Source organism: Triticum urartu, chromosome 7 (genome assembly GCF_003073215.2).
Source record: "Triticum urartu cultivar G1812 chromosome 7, Tu2.1, whole genome shotgun sequence".
Classification (NCBI taxonomy): Eukaryota; Viridiplantae; Streptophyta; class Magnoliopsida; order Poales; family Poaceae; genus Triticum; species Triticum urartu.
In genome coordinates, this window is record NC_053028.1 from 628,303,922 (window position 1) to 628,320,833 (window position 16,912).

Genomic DNA, 16,912 nt, shown 5'->3' on the forward strand with positions numbered 1-16,912 from the left:
CCACCAAAACCCTCTCCATCATCTAGAGCGTTCGATCACGATCGCGTGGCCGAAAACCGCACCTCATTTGGACACTCCTAGCTTCCTCTATGCCTATATATACACCTCCCCCTCCAAAATTCGCAGTGCAAAACCTACCCTAACTCTCCCCGCCGCCATCGGACATCTTCTTCCACCGACGGACGTGTCCGCCCGCCGTGTCCGTCGCGTCCACCGCCACGTGGCAGCCGCCCATTCGCCCGCGCCCTCGCGCCCACATCGCCGCCGGTCGGCCCGCCCGGGCCCAGGAGGGGCCCCCGCGGCCCAGATCCGGGCGCCGCCCCGCGCCATCGTCCTCCCCGCGGCCGGGCCCGAGCTTCCCTCGCCGTGCCGCCACTGCTCCTTGCCGGCGAGGGCTTGCCGCCCCGTAGCTCGCCGGCCGCCGCACGTCGACGCCGCGCGCCGCACTTCGACCGACCGCCGCCTCCCCAAGACCTCGCCGGCGACGCCGCCCGCTTCTCCGGCATCCCTCAAGTTCGGCCGGCGTGCCTCCCTCAAGTCCGGCGACGCTCCGTCACCGACTCCGGCCATCCTCGTTTTGCGTGCTCCGGCGAGATCCGATCCAGATCTGAAAAACCCTAGGGGTTGACCTTTTTCACTAAGTTCCCAAATTATTTTGCATACTTTGTCGCACCGTAACTTTGCATCCGTAGCTCTGTTTTGGGCATATAGCATATCAAAATGTTCGCCTCAGAGAGCACATCATTTCATCTCATTGCATCATTTTCATTTGAGTTCATCTTGATGCCCGAAATGCTGTTGGCAGAGTGCTAATTGGGATAATTGTCAGATTTGCTGCCCCAATTAGATATTTGTCTTTTTTTGCCATGATTATTGTGTGCATGATATGTCCCTGAGCTCTACATGTGTTTTGTTATTTGTTTTGCCATCTTTCCAGAGGTGCAACCCATGTATTTTTGTGATGTGTGTGGTGACTAGCACAAGCTTGCAAAGTGATGCATTCGTTAATGCTGATTTCAGCGACTTGGCAATTCCACTAAGTCCTTGATCTGTTTATCTCAATATGCCATATATTCATGTTGTTTCCTAGTGATCCGTGCCTCTTCTGAGGATGATCAGTAAGGATGTTTTGTTGATCTTGTAGTGCTCTATCCATCCATCACTAGTAGAAAACAGGGCTATGGTCCAGGCCGGCTCAGCCCATTAGTCCCGGTTCAGTCTAGAACCGGGACTAATGTGAGCATTGGTCCCGGTTCGTGCGGCTAAGGCATTAGTCCCGGTTCATCTAGACCTTTTGGTCCCGGTTGGTGGGATGAACCGGGACCAATGGGCCTCGCTTCTGGCCCACAACCATTGGTCCCGGTTCGTGCCACAAACCGGGACTAAAGATTAGACCTTTAGTCCCGGTTTGTGGCACGAACCGGGACCAATGGGGATGAGACCTTTAGTCCCGGTTCGTGCCACGAACCGGTACTAAAGGTCCCATTTCAGTTTCAAACTATACCCCCCCCGGTGGATCGCCTTTTCAGTTTTAAAAAAAATAAAAGAAAATGATAGAAATGTCAAAAAAATAAAAGAAAATAAGTTTCACATGTGATATGTGGTCTAGTTGTTGGGAAAATTTACAAATATGAATTTCGTATTTATTTACAAAATCTCTCTGGAATTTGTAAAATGGGCATAACTTTTGCATACGAACTCGGATGAAAAAGTTTTTTATATGAAAAATCATCTACTCAAAAAGTTACATCCGATGGAGACGGCCTACGGCCGGTTTGCAAATTTCTAGAATCCTCAAATTCCAAAAGGAAAAAAGTTATTCTCAAATTTCAGTTTTTTTAAATTTCAGTTTTTTTAAATACTTATTCAAGAAGTATTAGTGTTACTAAATAATTATTCAAGAATATTAGTGTTATTAAATAATTATTTCACCTTTTTTGAATTTTGGTCAAATCTGGTCAAACTATGGTCAAACTGTGGTCAAACAATGGTCAAACTACTTATTCAAAAATATTAGTGTTACTAAAAAATTATTGTTTTTTAGAACAATAGTTTTAAACTCAAACAGTGAAATATGTGACTTCATGCTCAAGCTAAATTCCTGAGGGTTAATAGGATTGACATCTTACTATTGTTAGGAAAACAACAAGTGCAGACTTGGAAATGAGGGAGAATAGAACCCGGAAGTTAAGCGTGCTCAGGCTGGAGTAGTGAGAGGATGGGTGACCGTTCGGGAAGTGAGATGATTTGGAATGATGAGGGGTGATTAGAGATTAAATTGAGCAGTGATGAGGGGTGATTAGAGATTAGAGGTTAAAATAATTCAGAAATTTGAAAATAAAAAAAATTCAAAAAAAAAATTAAAAAAAATTCAAAAAAAAAATTCAAAAAAAAAATCAGGAAGTTCTGGATTGAACCGGGACTAAAGGGGGGAGGTATTAGTACCGACACTTTAGTCCCGGTTCCCGAACCGGGACTAAAGGCCCTTACAAACCGGGACTATAGGCCCTTTTTCTACCAGTGCATGTCTTGGTTAGCAATTATGAAGCACCCTAGCTTGAGTCAATCGACCTCTACTTTTGTCATTTCGTGAATCTGGGCAGATTGTCTACTTGTTAGCGATTTTGCCGAGGATGTTGTAGTTGATCCGTGCATGCTATGTTATTGTTCTTGCCATGTCTAGCTTGTATAATGTGTATTCTTGATGGGTGTATGCTTAGATTGTCATGACATGCTCTGTAGTGAGTGCATCGAGCTCGTAAACATGCCTACTTGATATCTGATTTTGCATGCTCCAGTTTTCACTAAGTCTGAGAACTGATTATGTTTTTGCCATGTTCACATGCTTGCAAATGTATTTTCTGATCCCTTTTGCCTCAAGGTCACTAAGGGACTTTTGTTAAGCTCTTTGAGTAGCTCCATGCCATGCCTTACTTTGCCATGTTCAGGTCTTGTAGCATATAGTTTTCATGCTCCGAAGTGTGCTACCTGATCTGAAATTCCAGACAAGTGTTAATTTCACTAAGTCTGAAATCTGTTTACCAAATGCACTTTTGCCATGTTTGTTTGAACCTGTTAATGGATGAATTGGCCGTAGCTCTGTGTTCCTATTTTGTTAAGCATCATGAATGGATCCCTGCCATGTATTTTGTTGTCATGTTTGAGTGCTGTAGCATGTTCATCCTGTTGCATTTAGATGGCTACTTGCTGTATATCGCAGACCGGTGCCATATTTGAATTGCTTGCCATTTCCAAACCGTGACTCTGATTTTGGCGTTCTTTATATCGTTTTCAAGAAATTTCATCTAACCTTTCCAGTGGCACACTTGGTTTTCCAAGTTGAGGCCAGGTTCATGCATTCCTTGTCAAATCTTGCATATGCATCGCATATCGCATCTCGCATAGCATACCATGTTTGCATCATATTGTTTGAGCTTTGCACGTGGTTGATTGTGTTCCGTTTGCTTGTTTGTCTTGTTTGGGTAGAGCCGGGAGACGAGTTCTCTAACGAGAAGCCCGTTGAGTTTGCTTTTGAGGATCCAGTCAACTCTGAAAACTGTGCAGGCAAGATGATCATACCCTCGAAATCACTACTATCTTTGCTTTACTAGATGCTCGCTCTTTTGCTATGCCTATGCTACGATGCCTACCACTTGCTTATCATGCCTCCCAAATTGCCATGTCAAACCTCTAACCCCCCATGTCCTAGCAAACCGTTGATTGGCTATGTTACCGCTTTGCTCAGCCCCTCTTATAGCATTGCTAGTTGCAGGTGAAGAATGGAGACCGTTCCTTGTTGGAACATTATTTACTTGTTGGGATATCATTATATTATCTTGTTATCTTAATGCATCTATATACTTGGTAAAGGGTGGAAGTCTCGGCCTCTCGCCTAGTGTTTTGTTCCACTCTTGCCGCCCTAGTTTCCGTCATATCGGTGTTATGTTCCCGGATTTTTGCGTTCCTTACGCGGTTGGGTGATAATGGGAACCCCTTGATAGTTCGCCTTGATTAAAGCTTTTCCAGCAATGCCCAACCTTGGTTTTACCATTTTCCACCTAGCCCCTTTTTCCCTTGGGTTTCCGGAGCCCGAGGGTCATCTTATTTTAAACCCCCCCGGGCCAGTGCTCCTCTGAGTGTTGGTCCACCTCGTCAGCCGCCAGTGGCCACCAGGGGGAACTCTGGGCTGGCCTACCTGAAGTTTAGACAATCTGAGTGTGCCCTGAGAACGAGATATGTGCAGCTCCTATCAGGATTTGTCGGCACATTCGGGCGGTGTTGCTGGATTTGTTTTAACTTGTCGAAATGTCTTGTAGAACCGGGATGCCGAGTCTGATCGGAATGTCTCGAGAGAAGGTCTATTCCTTCGTTGACCATGAGAGCTTGTCATGGGCTAAGTTGGGACTCCCCTGCAGGGATTTGAACTTTCGAAAGCCGTGCCCGCGGTTATGGGCAGATGGGAATTTGTTAATGTCCGGTTGTAGATAACTTGAACCTTAACCTAATTAAAATGAATCAACTATGTGAGTTACCATGATGGTCTCTTCTCGGCGGAGTCCGGGAAGTGAACACGGTGTTGGAGTAATGCTTGCCGCAGGTTATTCTCTAGTTATTCGTTCGTGCTTTGCCTTCTCTTCTCGCTCTCTTTTGCGAACAGGATAGCCACCACATATGCTAGTCGCTTGCTGCAGCTCCACATATTTACCTTTCCTTACCTATAAGCTTAAATAGTCTTGATCGCGAGGGTGCGAGATTGCTGAGTCCCTGTGGCTCACAGATTACTTCCAAACCAGATGCAGGGCCTGATGACTCCGTACCAGATGACGCGCTTGAGCTCAAGTGGGAGTTCGACGAGGACTCACGCTGTTACTATGTGTCTTTCCCTGATGATCAGTAGTGGTGCCCAGTTGGGGCGATCGGGACCATGTCGCATGTTGGGTTTATCTTTTATTTTGGCGCCGTAGTCGGGCCATGAGTGATTGGTTGATGTAATGCTATTTATGTACTTTGATTGATGTGGTGAGTGTAAGCCAACTATGTATCTCCCCTTTTATTACCTATATTACATGGGATGTTGTGAAGATTGCCTAACTTGCGACATTGCTTTCAATGCGATTATGGCTCTAAGTCGTGCCTCGACACGTGGGAGATATAGCCGCATCGAGGGCATTACACTAACCCTCTCCGGTGTCTATATAAACCGGAGGGTTTTAGTCTGTAGGACAACATACAGAACAACAATCATACCATGGGCTAGCTTCTAGGGTTTAGCCTCTCCGATCTCGTGGTAGATCTACTCTTGTACTATCCATATCATCAATATTAATCAAGCAGGACGTAGGGTTTTACCTCCATCAAGAGGGCCCGAACCTGGGTAAAACTTCGTGTCCCTTGCCTCCTGTTACCATCCGGCCTAGACGCACAGTTCGGGATCCCCTACCCGAGATCCGCCGGTTTTGACACCGACAGGTGCGCTCGAGCTGAAGAGGGGAGGAAGTACCCTGGCGAGGACGCTGGCGCGGACACCGACTCCACAAACAAAGACACAGCCACCCCGACGAAGAAGGGCCGGCGCCGCAACAGGAAGCACAAGGGCAACACCGTGCTTGCCATCGAGGGATCCGAGGACACTGGCGCTGCCAAGAAGGCCAAGGTAGACAACCCCAGCAAGGAAATTGCCGGGTGCACCACTTGCTGGGCCTTGGCGGCTGCCGACAAGCCAGGAGGCTTCGACAAGCAATATTGCAAGATCTAGTGCACCAAGGGCCACGACCGCCAGAACTACCGGCAAGTCGAGCTGCTTGTTGAGAAGAAAAAAGCTGAGTATGAGAGGCGGGACAAGGAGAAGGGCCGGGATGGTGCCGAGGGGTCTGGCAAGAAGCGTGGCGGCCAAGGAGGTCGCCGCGGAAAGGATAACCAGCAAGAGAGGCCCGCACGGGGCCGCGAAAAGAAGCAAGGAGATGATGATCCTGACGAAGATGACGAGTCCGGTGAGAACAAGTTCCAGAAGGCTACGAAGGCCATGTGCGTCGACGGTGGCGCCTCGCTACACACTTCTCACCGCTAACTCAAGCAGTGGGCGCATGAGATCACAGCAGCGGATCCATCACTCGATGCTCGGAGGCCACTGAAGTGGCCCAGCATGCCTATCATTTTCGACGCCGAAGACCACCCTGATCGCACAACTGCGGTCGGGTGTTTGTCGTTGTTGGTCTTGCCAACGATACTCAACCTCAAGGTGACGAAGATGCTAGTTGACGGCGGGGCCGGTCTGAACTTGATCTCGCCCATTGTGATCAAAAGGCTGCAGATTCCTGATGGAGACCTCGAAGAGACGAGCATGTTTCAAGGGGTCAACCCGGGGAGGAGTCAGCCGAAGGGTAAGGTCATGCTGCCCGTGATGTTTGGAGGCGAGTTAAACTACAGGACGGAGAGGATTGTTTTTGATGTAGCTGAGTTCCCCTTGCCCTACAACGGGATCCTCGGTCGCCCGTCACTAGCCAAGTTCATGGGGGTGTCGCATTACGCCTACAACACGCTGAAGATGCCGGGGCCGATGACCATCATCACTGTCCCCTCTGACAAGAAGGACGCACTGATCTGCGCCGACCAACTCTACCGGGAAGCAGTTGCAACGCCTGCCGCCAAGGCACTCACTCCCGCCGCTGGAGCCTCGACAGGGATGAAGACCAGCAAGACCTCTCGCGCCCACTCCGGCATGCGCACCTCTTCGGACTGTTGTGCTCCCATCAATGACATGCCAGAGAGCTCCATCGGCAAGAGCAAGAAATCTAGAGCTGCACCACCAGAGACCAAGAGGGTGTCCGTCGAGGAGGATGGCACGGGAGGGGCTTTCACCATAAGCTCCACCCTAGACAGCAAATAGGAAAGCATGCTCGTCACCTTCCTACGGGCGAATGTCGACGTGTTTGCATGGCAAGCATCCGACATCCCCGGCGTTCCCAGGGAGGTGATTGAGCACCATCTTGTTGTTTGTCCTCATGCGTGACTCGTCAAGCAGAAGGTCAGGAAGCAAGCTTTGGAACGACAGGAGTTCATTACGGAGGAGATCAAGAAGTTGGAAGCGGCAGGCTTGGTGAGAGGAGTACTCCATACGATGTGGTTTGCAAATCTGTTGGTGGTGCGCAAGCCAAATGGGAAGTCAAGGCTGTGTATTGACTACATAGATATCAATAAGGCTTGTCCCAAGGACCCTTTCTGTTATCATTCCTTGACGCCTACTCTGGGTACCACCAGATCTTCATGACAAGAGAAGACGAAGAGAAGACATCATTCATCACCCCATGTGGTACGTATTGCTTTTTTATGGATGACTTTCGGGTTGAAAAGTGCTAGCTCGATGTTTGCAAGGGCGGTCCAGATTGGTTTTGAGCCACAGCTACATAGAAAGATGGAAGCTTATATGGATGACATAGTGGTCAAAACCAAAGATAGGGCGACACTTGTACAAGATTTGGAAGAGACGTTTGCGAATCTGCGCAAGATCAACCTCAAGTTGAACCCTGAGAAGTGTGTCTTCGGCATTCTGTCCGGCAAACTTCTCGGGTTCTTTGTGTCACAGCATGGGAACGAGGCGAATCCAGACAAGATCAAGGCTATTGAGAAGATTAAGGCGCCCAAGCGGATCAAGGATGTGCGTCGGCTCACTGGTTGCATTGCCGCCATGAGCAGATTCATCTCCAGGTCTGCTGAGCGTGCCCTTCCCCTTTTCAAAATCTTGAGAAAGGCGGGGCCGATGGAATGGACCCTAGAGGCCGAAGCAGAGCTGCAGGATTTGAAGAAATACCTCTCCTCTACACCGATACTGATTGCGCCCAAACCACAAGAGCCGTTGTTGCTATATCTGGTAGCAACAAGTCAAGTGGTCAGTGCCGCACTAGTGACACAGAGGGAGGTCGAAGAAGAGGCAAGGCCCCGGCAGGGTCTGACACTGGCGGGACAGGGCATGTGCGACTAGACGAAGTGCTGAAGAAGAAGAAAATGATGCAGCACCTGGTTTACTTTGCTAGCTCCCTCTTCCAGGGGTCTAGATCAAGGTACTCCGATGTGCACAAATTGCTCTTCGGCCTCCTTATGGCCTCGAGGAAGCTGCATCATTACTTCCAAGCACACGAGATCACCGTCATCACCCGTCTCCCGTTGTAACGGATATTGCATAACCCAGACGCCACCAGGACGATTGTGGAGCAGGCCGTGGAGTTGTCGAGTTTTGGTTTGAAGTTTGAAAGTACTTCGACAATCCAGAGTAGAGTCTTGGCAGAGTTCATTGCCGAGTGGACCACAACGCCCGACGAAGAGATACAGGAGACCACCCTCCCCGGCAAGGAGGCAAGTCGCAACTGGATTATGTACTTTGATGGGGCTTTCTCACTGCAAGGCACCGGTGTTGGTGTGCTACTCGTCGCACCCACCGGAGAGCACCTCAAGTATGTAATCTAGATGCACTTTCCCAGGGAGATGTCCATGAACAACACTGCTGAATACGAGGGTTTGCTTGCCGTTCTCAAGATCGCGGCAGACCTCGGGATTAAGAAGCTCATCGTCAGGGGTGATTCACAGCTTGTTGTCCGACAAGTCAACAAAGATTATCAAAGGCCATTGATGGAGGCCTACGTATATGAGGTGAGGAAGCTGGAGGAGCGCTTTGATGGTATATAGGAGAAGCATGTTCCCCGAGTGGAGAACGACATCGCTGACTACCTGTCGAAGCGCGCCGCCTTCAAACTACCTATGGAACCTGGTACTTTTGTGCTTCGGCTAACTCAACCATCCGTTGAACCATCAACAGAGCAGAACAAGCGAAGGAAATCAGGCCCCGGCAAGTACTTTCCCGCTGAGCTCCCAGTAGCCGCCGGCAAGGATGTTGCCGTGGACACTGAGCCAGCCATGGGGCAACCGACTCCTGTGGGGCATCAAGTCCTGGCTCTAGAGACAGTTGCTCCCATGGCAGAGGAAGTGCCTTTAGTCCTTGCCGTCGAGCCTCAGGCTCCAGCATAGGCACAACATACCGTCTGATTCCTTCATATAGGGGAACTCCCTGAGGAGCAGGAAGCGGAGAAAGTAGCTCGACGGTCTGCCATGTATCAGTTCGTCGACGACGTCCTGTACAGAAAAAGACCAAACGGTGTGAAATTGAAGTGCATTCCCCGGGAGGAAGGACTGGAGTTGTTGGTAGAGATACATAGAGGCATATGTGGCTCCCACATAGGGTCGAGGGCCCTCGCCGGCAAGGCATTCAGGCAAGGTTTCTTCTGGCCCACTGCTCTCCAGGATGCAACGGCACTAGTAACCAAGTGTGAAGCGTGTCAGTTCCATTCGAAGAAGCTTCATCAACTAGCTCAAGCGTTCCAAACAATCCCTCTTTCATGGCCATTCTCGGTCTGGGGGCTCGACATATTGGCGCCCTTTCCCCATGTTGTCGGGGGCTTTGAGTACTTGTACGTTGCAATCGACAAGTTCACAAAGTGGCCGGAGGTGGAGATAGTGAGAAAGGTGACAGCGCAATCAGCGGTCAAATTCTTTAAGGGGCTAGTCTGCCGTTTCGGTGTACCAAATAGAATCATCACCGACAACGGCACACAGTTCACAGGCCACGCCTTCATGCAGTACATCTAGGACCTCGGCAGGAAGGTCTGTTTTTCTTGTATTGCACATCCACGGAGCAACGGCCAGGCTGAGAGTGCAAATGCTGAAGTGTTGCGAGGCCTCCGGGCAAGGACTTTTGATAGGATACGCAGGTGCGCGGATGACGCTGGATTGATGAATTGTTGGCGGTTCTTTGGTCAATCAGAATGACGCCAAATCGAGCCACCGGTCAGACACCCTTCTCCCTCCTTTATGAGGCAAAAGCAGTTCTCCCAACGGAACTCACATACAGGTCACCTCGAGTGCTCGCTTATGATGAGGTTGAGCAAGAGCAGTTGCGGCAAGATGACGCAATGTTCCTTGAGGAAAATCGTCTATGGGCGGCTGTACGAGCAGCACGCTACCAGCAAGCCTTGCGCCGCTACCATAGCCGCAAGGTTCATGCCTGAAGCTTTGAGGAAGGCGACCTTGTTCTTTGGCACGTTCAGTCGGCCAAGAATTCCAAAAAGTTGACACCGAAGTGGCAAGGCCCTTATCGGGTAATACGAGTCACCAAGCCTGGCGCAGTCCGCCTGGAGACCGAAGATGGCATTCAAGTGAGCAAATCCTGGAACATCGAACATCTTCACAAGTTTTATCCATAAGGCGCGGTTGCCGGGCCCCCCGGCAAACCACCTTTTGTACAAGCCTTGCCGGCAAGGCATGTAACCCTTTGTACAAAGCCAGGCGTAGACCCTGAGCATAAATAAATGAAGCGCTGGCGCCCTAAGTTTTAGCATGCATGCTAGGTCGAGTCTCTCCCTCGGTTAGGGTTGATAGTGCTTAGCGGCGGCTAACCCCTAGCATAGAGGTCGAGTGTGCGTCACTCTGTTCCTTTCCATCCACTTTGGTTCGCAGGGTACATAGACATTTCTGCTGAGCTATTGGGAAGAAAAAGAACAAGCTGGCGCTCCGGCCCCGGCAAACCAAGGTTGCCGGGGGCTGCATACACAAGGATCTAACTCCGGCAAGCCAAGGTTGCCGGGGGCTGCAATGTCAGATAAGTTTTTCTCCCCTCACTCCGTGCGCCCGTATGAACCTTGAACATATAAGGCTTCGCTCGCTCTCGTACCATCTTGCCCCCTCTGTCCCGTGTTTGAAAACTCTACTTTGGACCGGAACTTGGTTGTAGTGCAATGGGAAGAGGGCGAGCGAAAGGCATAATCCAACTCGGCCCCTACCTCCGCCGAGAGCGTGAGTGTAGTCGGGCCATAGAGCAGGAGGATGACAAGGCCTGTTGCTGGGATACCATGTTTATCTTAAGATAACAAGGACATGTTCCTCGGTGTGGCCCTCGCTCACGCGCAAACAAAACCCGTAAAACACCCTTCCTTTCATTCATATGTTGTAAACAAGTACAATTCATACAGAATGGGTACACGAGCAAGGGGATTACAAATTTTGAAATTTAACGAGTGCCTGCAGGCTTACAAACTAGAAAAGATAAGTGCGCCGTGATCCCCGTTCTTGCCCTTTTCCTCCCAGGTGTGGCAGGTGAAGGCAAAAAGGAGGAGATGGGGAATGCACCGATGGAGAACTTGACGAAGAAGGCCCTCGACAGAGCGCACAGCAGAGGGAGGGCGATGCGGTCAGTCAGAGACGAGGTCGACGTGCCCTCGCTCGACGCTCTCATCGTCACTGTCGCTGTCCTCCTCATCACTCCTGCTTGAGGAGGAGTCTTCATCGTCGGAGGAGCTCTCCATGCAGCATTTCAGGTGAGTTCCAGAGTCTCCAAAGACCTTGACGGAGAGCAGGTTGTTCTCCATTAATTTGAAATAGAGAGCGAGCCCCGCCGTCAGGCTGTGGATACGAGCAAAAGTCTACCATCCGCTACAAAGGTACATGACGTGAGGGGCGGGAAAGTCGACGTTGAGCTCCATCTCCCGAGCGAATGGCGCACCCCATCATGTGCAACCTCAGGGTCTGGGGCGGATCGAGCTCCATCTCCCGAGCGAATGGCGCAGGCAGACGAAGGAGATGGCGCAGTGGCCGACGCAGCCTGATGAAGAACTCACGCGCCTGGTCCCCGACGAGGCCCTCCATTGGGGGAGGCATCGCTGGCGGAGGCAAGGCCAGTGCGCTGCCCCATCCCCCTCTTCCCCGAGCGCCACGCTGGCCTCGGCCTCGCCCCCTCCACCTTCCTCTCGTGGCCGGCTCTGCCGCCGTGGGCTCTTGGGAAGGAGGGACGCGTTGTCGAGCAGAGACCCTCGCTGCCACCGTCGAAGGACCGGCGCCTCCTCTCGCGATGGCAGATGAAAGAGCGAAACTGAGGTGGAAGGATAGGGATTATGAAAGATTCTGGGGTGCCATCACCCTCCCCCTTCTTATAAAGGGGTGGGGTCAGGACTCGGCCGCCCCACTCAGCCAATCCGACCATCGGGGGCGCAGAGAATCGAGGCCGACCCGCTGCCCCAATCAGCAGCGGCCCGTTTCCTTGCCTCATCATTCAAGGCCCGCACCCACCTCCTACCATCTTCAGAGCATGGGGGACATGTGGCAGGTGAGCGGAAATCAAGGGGACAGATGAGATGGCCGTTCTCCACCCCATGGTCGTGGGGCGCGGGCGCCTTGAAGACCACGACCTGAGCCCACTCAGTAAATGAGCCGCGCCTCTGCGTTTTCCTCTTTTTATGGGGAAGGCGCGACCCGCCTCTTTACCATGATGTGACGCATGTGTGCGGAAACCGCCCCACGCATGACCCCCCACGTCACGTGTTTAACGCGGGTCATGGGGAAGCGCAGCGGACGGAGAAGTTACTGCAGTAAAAATCCGCCCCACCTGCCCGCGCACCATTCTGGGCCTAGCCCAACAACGCGTCGCGCTTATGTGTGGCCCAAGCCCGGGGGCTCCTGTCGATGTACAAAAGTAGGGGCTCTCCTTTTGCACCCCTTTACTTGTGCACGGGCAGTCAGAGCTGCGCTCATGGCCACACTAAGCAGGGCAGAGGAGGGAAGCCGGAACACAAGACGACCAAAGCAACACCAAGACCAGAGGCACAAAGAGAGCAAGAGGGCAAGGTGGACTCCCCCGGCAAGACCCTTGCCGGGGTGGCTTCCGCAGCCTCGGCAAGATCCTTGCCGGGGCAACTTGCCTGACGCCAGCAGAGCGCATCACCCTTGAGCCCAAGGGGTTCCAACACCATCAACCACATTGGAACCCAGGATCGGGAGGCACCTCCGTGCTGGCATGCCGATCTTTGTAGAGATCATAAATACACAAGAACATATGAGAGCCAGAAGACGAGGATCCTTACCAAGGAAGTCCACGAGACCGCCGGCAAGATCCTTGCCGAGGACGACCGTGGTGTCGCGGTAAGACCCTTGCTGGGGCCCTGGCAAAGCCCTTGCCGAAGACACCTGCGGGGCTGCAGCCAGGCCTGCGCCTACCAAGACCCCCACCGCCGCTCCCACGCAGCTGCCAGCTCGACCAGCTAGGCAGGCATGTGTGTGGCAGCATGCGGCGTCCACACCAACTCAGCAAGCACCTGCATGGTGGCATGCAGATCTTCGTGAAGGCTCCACCACTGCGTCAGCCCAGCAGCCAGCCAACGTGGTGCTACAATGCCTCATCACCTTGGACGCGCATCGGAGCCAGGCGAGGCAACGACAGCTGGGACGAGCTTCTTTGCCATCCCCGATAAAGCAAGGGGGCATGTCGGCAGTGCATTAAATGCGTTTGTCCGATGATGCCAGACGATAGACTCAGCCACCATACACCTTTCCACCTCCTATGTGCCACTCTGGCGACCCCTTTTTCTATAAAAGGAGGCCCGAGGCGTACTGGAGAGGGATTTAGATCTTTTGGACTAGACGAACACCACAGCTAGTTCAAGAACACAAGAACACTCAAATACACATCGAAGCAGGACTAGGGTTTTACGCGCCTCCGCGGCCCGAACCTGGGTAGCATGCTGACCGCTAGACCCGCTCTTTGCACAACCCCGCACCCGCCAACCGTAGAAGGGATCCCAGTGACCCCATAGGTGTCGTTTCCCCCGACAATGCACATCCTTGTTTTCAGGCCTTTCGAAAGTAGTTCAATGATGATTACCTCTCAAACCACCTGTATGGTCAGGAGGCAAGGAAGGTATTCATACATCACCCACGGTTCAATATTGAAGTGTTCCTGAAGAGGACGAAGTATGGACGGTCAATCATCCACAGGAACTGGCCTAAAGTTGCAAAGACCTTCAACATCAATGAAGGCTCAATATTCACCTTCTGCTTCAGTAGTTTTCCAGATGAGATACACCTGTCTATGTACCATCTATGATGCTAATTTTGAAAGGTTCTAGATGTTGCATGTGAAACTTGGTTCTGGCGCGGTTGTGTAATGGGGTAGCTGAGCGCTGAAGCTATATGATGTTGTACTCTGATGTATTTCAATTATGAAAATGAAATATATTGTGTGCTTAATACAAAATGTCAATTAGATTAATAAATGGATTATTAATAATAGGATAATTAGCCTGCTAATTGGGTTTTTCTATTGCAAACAGTTATTGAGAAAACACCATGGGCGATGACCTCAGGCAACGCACATAGTTTCTAGGAATAAACCGTGTTAGATTAATGAACAATCACACACGACATCCTCTTGAAAACTATTTGCGTTAGGCCACCTGGCGCAAACATTTACCATATAAAAACTGTGTGTGATGGACAACCTTTGCCACACAGTTTCTTCTATGCACCGTGTGTGATGCATTCAATAACTCAAGCGATAAAATTGTTAATACCATGTGCAATGGAAATGCTATCACAAAAGATTTAACGGGGAAAATTGTGTGTGATGTACCTGCGAACAGAAACATTTTCCTTGGAGCGACTGTGTGGGATGTATATACGAACGAAAATGTTTAGCGGGGACTGTCTGTGTGGGATGTACTTACGACCGGAAATGATTTCGCCTGTATAATTGTATTTTTAGCACTACTGTACGTATAACCGTATTTGGTCGCTCGTCGGTCGCACACGACCTCATTTTGATGAGCATGTGTGCTAGGAGGGCATATCCCCGATGGTTTCTGGGTCGTGTGGGAAGGACCCCTGTTGGGGATATTACTGCTGGGCGTAAACCGGCCTATCTGGGCCGGGTCAACTTCATCAGTAGTTCCAGAAGTGATAAAGCCCAAGAAGGCAGATGAGGGCCTAAGGCCCGTAGCTGGTTCAAGACTTGTAGCTGTAAACCGGAATTTGTATATAAACTTGTATTATAAGTTAGGAATAAGGAGAGACCAACCCGGATACGAATATCGACCGGTGTTGGGACTCTGTGAACCGACGGGTGTCACCCGTGTATACAAGGGGACAACCCGGCGGCCGTTCAAGGACAACAGACAACAACTCGAGACATAGGCGAAGCTTGTTTGCTCCCTAGTCATCGAAACCCCATCAATTCCATCACAACTAGACGTAGGCTTTTACCTTCATTGAAGGGGCCGAACTAGTATAAACTCTCTTGCGTCCCTGTGTCCGCTTTAACCCCTTCAAGCTAACCCGTCGTGATGGCTCCACGACTAAGTCCTTTCTCTAGGACATCTGCCGTGACAAAACCACGACAGTTGGCGCCCACCGTGGGGCAATCGCGCGATGGTTTCCGGTTCTTGGAGGGCCGCTTTGAAGGACTCGAGGGCTACGCTATACGCCGAATGACTAAGAGTCGTCGCGGCAAGCTCTACATCGACGACGCAGGCTGGGGCCCCGAGGCCGACTCAATTGAGTACAGGTACCGAGTCCCCTTTGGTAGCATTCACGTTTTCATTGGCAAGATTGGTCAACCGGGCCCTGAGCCGAACATCTGCACCGACCTCGTCGAGACGGCTCAGCGTGCGCGATCCGCCCGGGTTAAACCGGCCATGAAGCGTGCCTTCGTGGGAGTCATCCATGGAGGAAGTTATGAGGACGGATCGGAATTTCGCGGCGCGACCGTCGTTTGTTCCGATGACGAATCTTCAACCGGAGAAACCGAATCTCTTTATCAGCTACAAGATGGCCAGATTGGGAGCTGTTCCGATGGCGACAGTATTCCGGACCCCTCTGATCTGCCCAACCGGGTTGGAATATTCATGGCCGGGACACAAGCAGCGCTTCATTCTTTGACAGTTGCGGCAACGATCTCCGGTTCAGCGGCGGCGACGGCTGCCGGGGCAGGAGGCCCTGTGCGCCCACCGGCTCAGGTTCTATCAGAACTATTTTATGCGTTGGCTGTGCTTATGGCGGAAGTTAATCCGCCGGATCAAGATGTTCACAACACGGAGATTGCAAAGGTAAAGGAACAGATCACCCAGGCCAAAGCGGATCTGGCAGCTGAGGACACCAGGATGGCCGCAGAGCGGGCCGCTTTAGACGCACAGGCCTACAGGCTTATGTTGGACCAGAGCGCGTCACATGAAGTCATGAGGAGGAAGCACCGATCCCGCTTACCTCTGGTTTTCGAGGCCAGTGACCTTTTCAACACTCCAGGACCAAGAGCCGGCAATCCGCTGGAGGGAAACCGGGCAGAAGCCCCTGGGACCGGTGCAGCCGGTTCAGCCTCGTCAGATGGACCTGCCTCGTCAAAACACCGTTATACCTCAGGCTGCTTTAACACCTCCGGGTCACTCCTCCAACCCAATGGACAATCTTGTCGCCGCTGCTGCACGGCTGGAGGCCATTCCAATTGAAGGTGACTCGCTGCAGGCAGTAGAGACGTGACAGGTCCAGGAACTTCTGAGGACAGCTTTGGCCCAATAGCAAGCGTACTCGTACAGCCGCGACCGGATCCACTCGACCCCCCGTCCAAGCCGGAGCTATAGCAGACATATGGATGAACCAGCAGTGTCGAGTAATGAACGACGTGGGGCACCCCGTGACAACAACCTGGCGGGTGGTGCTGATAACGCTCAGGGAGTGGTGGACCGGGCCCGCGCGCGCAGGGAGGCCGAGTTAGCCACACAGCATCAGGCTCGGCAGCTCACGCCGGTTCGTCCAACCACCTTGACTGAACCGGGTGTTACTTCTAGTTCTTTGGGGGTGCCTTGCCTTATCCCCGCTTTACGCAACGTGCGCCTGCCCAAGGATTTCAAAGGCCTGCGCAAGGTACCAAATTACACGGTGGATCAACCTCCAGAGACATGGGTGGAGAGCTATGAGATGGCCATGGAGATGCTTGATGTGGATGACGCGGCGTGTGCGAAATACTTCACCATGATGCTTGAAGGAACAGCCCGTACTTGGTTAAAAAGCTTGCCGGCTAATTCTATCAGTTCATGGGCCCAATTACGAG